The sequence below is a fragment of the Coregonus clupeaformis genome, chromosome 8, assembly GCF_020615455.1.
Source record: "Coregonus clupeaformis isolate EN_2021a chromosome 8, ASM2061545v1, whole genome shotgun sequence".
NCBI lineage: Eukaryota > Metazoa > Chordata > Actinopteri > Salmoniformes > Salmonidae > Coregonus > Coregonus clupeaformis.
This window is the reverse complement of record NC_059199.1, coordinates 53,201,499-53,206,342: the sequence shown is the minus strand read 5'-3', so window position 1 is coordinate 53,206,342 and position 4,844 is coordinate 53,201,499. Positions and strand designations below refer to the sequence as shown.

At 43.5% G+C, this 4,844-nt stretch overlaps 1 long non-coding RNA gene across 1 annotated transcript; it reads right to left on the bottom strand.

Moving 5' to 3' along the window:
- Window positions 1-1,211: 1,211 nt before the first annotated feature.
- LOC121571349 lies at window positions 1,212-4,562 on the bottom strand. The gene is made up of 3 exons (XR_006001698.1): window positions 4,313-4,562; window positions 1,643-1,687; window positions 1,212-1,478 (listed from the first exon to the last, which is right to left on the bottom strand). It is a non-coding gene; the product is annotated as an uncharacterized LOC121571349 (long non-coding RNA).
- Window positions 4,563-4,844: the final 282 nt, after the last annotated feature.

Genomic DNA, 4,844 nt, shown 5'->3' with positions numbered 1-4,844 from the left:
CCGCACCAAGCCAGTGGTGTGCGTCGTCAGTCCGGCACGGCCCGTTCCTGCTCTCCGCACCAAGTCTGTGGTGCGCGTCGCCAGCCCAGTCCGGCCCATCCAAGCTTCCCGCACCAAGCCAGTGGTGTGCGTCGTCAGTCCGGGCACGGCCCGTGCCTGCTCTCCGCACCAAGTCTATGGTGCGTTTGCGTCAGCCCTGTCCGGCCCGTTCCTGCTCTCCGCACCAAGTCTGTGGTGCGCTGCCGCCAGCCCGGTCCGGCCCGTCCAAGCTCCCCGCACCGGGTCAGTGGTGCAGCGTCGTCAGCCCGGTCCGGCTCATTCCTGCTCCCCGCACCAAGTCAGGGGTGCGCTCGTCAGCCCGGTCCGGCCCGTTCCTCCTCCACGCATCAAGCCAGGGGTGTGCGTCGTCAGTCCAGCACAACCCGTGCCTGGGTCATGTCCGAGCCGGATCCGCCGCCAGGCGGAGTGCCCACCCGGTCCCTCCCCTGTTGTGGTTGTTTGGCGCGGCCGGAGTCCGCGCCTTTGGGGGTACTGTCACGCCCTGGCTCTGGGGACTATGTTATGTTGAGCCAGGGTGTGTAAGTCTATGTTTTGTATATCTATGTTGGCTGAGTGACTCCCAATCAGAGGCAACGAGTGTCAGCTGGTTGTCTCTGATTGGGAGCCATATTTAACTATCGGTCTTTTCACTTTGTGTTGTGGTTTCTTGTTCCTTTTGGTTTGTGTATCGAAGGACTTCACGTTTCGTTCATTGTTTTGATCGTGTGATCTAGTTAATAAATATAAATATGTTCACCCGCAACGCTGCGCCTTGGTCCTCTCTGTTCGACGAGCGTGACAAACAGGGAATTCTTACTAGGATTAAATGTCAGGAATTGTGAAAAACTGAGTTTAAATGTATTTGGCTAAGGTGTATGTAAACTTCTGACTTCAACTGTATATATATATATATATATATATATTTATGAAGTTAAATGAAGACTAATGAAATTAGTGTACCAATCAGTTTAAAGTATGATCTTAGAAACATACACCAAATTTCTTCAATTATTACATGAAATGAGAATGAATTAATGGAGGAATCTGAACAGCAATGGTAGACAGACCCTTTTAAAACGACTAAATAGCCTCCTTAAAATGGGGACCAATGTCAAGTGGTTATGGGCATGGAGGCAGTGATGTGAACGAGAGATAAGATGACTTACCTGTCACCGTCAGTCTCACTGCATCACTCCACTCAGAAAACGTATTCTGATCAATATGTAGACCGAGACACCTGTAGTCACCACTGTCTGAAATCTTAACCTCACTGATCTCATATTCATGCTCCATACTGAGAAAGGGTATACCAACATTTTCCCATGTGTATTCCCAGTCAGTGACTTCTCCCCTCTGTATGTTACATCTGAGAGTGACAGACTCTCCACTGAATATCTGGGAGTATTTGGGGTGTATGGTCAGAACAGCCTTTGCCCGTCCTGCACAAAATAAAACCAGCATGATGCAATTGCTTTAAACACGTTATTTTCAGACACTCAATACACAAAATATGTCTATCCAAAAGCAGCTTTAAAAATCACAAACAAAGAAATATGATGAAGCATTAACAGATGAAGGCTTGATCAAGTGTACAAATATCTACCATCATCATCTTCAGAGTGTCCAGAGTAGATGTGTGTACTCAGCACTACAACAAAGAAAGTCACATTGCTCCGATATTAGCTTGAAATAAATAACAGCATGCCATATTCATGTTACTGATTACCAAATCCATACAGTACTTTCTTTTTTATTTCGAGTCTCATAGCAAAGGGTCTGAGTACTTATGTAAATAAGGTATTTCTGTGTTTTTTATATTTAATACATTTGCAAAAATGTCTAAAACCTGTTTTCACATTGTCATTATGGGGTTTTGTGTGTAGAATAAGGCTGTAACATAACAAAATATGTCTGGGGTCTGAATACTTTCCAAATGCACTGTACATAGTAGCAAACAGAGCAAGGTGTGCTCCATTCTGTCCCCACAGACAAGTGACTTCCTCTACAACTACATTCCTTCTGACAAACCCCTCTACTTCCTATATGATGACAGTCTGCTTAGATCACACCTCTTCACCGTCACACAGAACAGAGAGAGAAAGATTCAAGAGAAATGTAAAAAGATTGTGAGAAAAAATGGTAGCAGTTGATAGCGTGTTTATACTCTGATTTACTTCTCCTTATGGTTGGCTACATTGTCTCACACTGGTTCCTTCCTCATTATTGGAAGAATAGAGAATAGAGACCTGAAATGATGAGATCAGAGCTTGTGGTTTGAAATCAGAATGTGTTTCACAATGCACCCACCATGCACATATACAGTGGGGAGAACAAGTATTTGATACACTGCCGATTTTGCAGGTTTTCCTACTTACAAAGCATGAAAATCACATTGTATGATTTTTAAGTAATTAATTTGCATTTTATTGCATGACATAAGTATTTGATCACCTACCAACCAGTAAGAATTCCGGCTCTCACAGACCTGTTCGTTTTTCTTTAAGAAGCCCTCCTGTTCTCCACTCATTACCTGTATTAACTGCACCTGTTTGAACTCGTTACCTGTATAAAAGACACCTGTCCACACACTCAATCAAACAGACTCCAACCTCTCCAGAATGGCCAAGACCAGAGAGCTGTGTAAGGACATCAGGGATACAATTGTAGACCTGCACAAGGCTGGGATGAGCTACAGGACAATAGGCAAGCAGCTTGGTGAGAAGGCAACAACTGTTGGCGCAATTATTAGAAAATGGAAGAAGTTCAAGATGACGGTCAATCACCCTCGGTCTGGGGCTCCATACAAGATCTCACCTCGTGGGGCATCAATGATCATGAGGAAGGTGAGGGATCAGCCCAGAACTACACGGCAGGACCTGGTAAATGACCTGAAGAGAGCTGGGACCACAGTCTCAAAGAAAACCATTAGTAACACACTACACCGTCATGGATTAAAATCCTGCAGCGCACGCAAGGTCCCCCTGCTCAAGCCAGCGCATGTCCAGGCCCGTCTGAAGTTTGCCAATGACCATCTGGATGATCCAGAGGAGGAATGGGAGAAGGTCATGTGGTCTGATGAGCCAAAAATATAGCTTTTTGGTCTAAACTCCACTCGCCTTGTTTGGAGGAAGAAGAAGGATGAGTACAACCCCAAGAACACCATCCCAACCGTGAAGCATGGAGGTGGAAATATCATTCTTTGGGGATGCTTTTCTGCAAAGGGGACAGGACGACTGCACCGTATTGAGGGGAGGATGGATGGGGCCATGTATCGCGAGATCTTGGCCAACAACCTCCTTCCCTCAGTAAGAGCATTGAAGATGGGTCATGGTTGGGTCTTCCAGCATGACAATGACACGAAACACACAGCCAGCGCAACTAAGGAGTGGCTCCATAAGAAGCATCTCAAGGTCCTGGGTGGCCTAGGCAGTCTCCAGACCTGAACCCAATAGAAAATCTTTGGAGGGAGCTGAAAGTCCGTATTGCCCAGCGACAGCCCCGAAACCTGAAGGATCTGGAGAAGGTCTGTATGGAGGAGTGGGCCAAAATCCCTGCTGCAGTGTGTGCAAACCTGGTCAAGACCTACAGGAAACGTATGATCTCTGTAATTGCAAACAAAGGTTTCTGTACCAAATATTAAGTTCTGCTTTTCTGATGCATCAAATACTTATGTCATGCAATAAAATGCAAATTAATTACTTAAAAATCATACAATGTGATTTTCTGGATTTTTGTTACAGACCTCTACATGCTTTGTAAGTAGGAAAACCTGCAAAATCGGCAGTGTATCAAATACTTCTTCTCCCCACTGTAGATAGATAGATAGATAGATAGATAGATAGATAGATAGATAGATAGATAGATAGATAGATAGATAGATAGATAGATAGATAGATAGATAGATAGATAGATAGATAGATAGATAGATAGATAGATAGATAGATAGATAGATAGATAGATAGATAGATAGATAGATAGATAGATAGATAGATAGATAGATAGATAGATAGATAGATAGATAGAGATTTCAATTTCAGAAGTAGATGACTCAACTGTTTACTCATGCTACAACCTGAGCTGCAATGACCAACAACTCCATTTCTGTGTAGTCGGCAAACACAATGTAACCAAACAATGTCATCATCTGTTGCCACATTTATTGTGCATATATGACATACTTCATGTTCTATGAATGAAACATTTTCTCTTCCAATAAAATAAATAGTTAGCTAACAATATTCAAAATACTGATAAATACATGAATCATACTCACAGATTAGCACATAAAGTGAAGTGTGCTCCATTCTGAGCTTCTTGTAAGCGACTGTCGACACCAGCGTGTCCTCCGGACCCCCACTTTTCCTTCGGCTGTGACACAAATGGGGCTTTGACAGAATTAGAAATGTACAAATGCTTAAAGACGATCTGATGTCATGTTCATCTCTACAACTTCCTCTTCCTGTAAAAGGAATGGACACATCAACACTGTGGTCTTTCTGTGGGTGGAAGAGAGAAAAAAACTATAGTAAAGATCTGAGGAAAGAATTTTGTGGATAAAACCATATTTGTGCAAAAAGTGAAGTCAATATTGCATTTACCATACCTGGTCATGTTGACATTTTCAGTCCAATCTTTAATGTCACTAGGAGAGGTGTCAAAGGTTTGACTTTATTGTCAGCTTCCTGCTTCCCCTGTTTGTCTCCTGGCCTCTAGAGGTCAGCTGTGTTCCCCCTTTTGCCTTAGTTTTTCCTCATGTGTCCTAATTAGCTTATCTATGTCACCTGTGCCTTGTTTCCCCTTGAGTA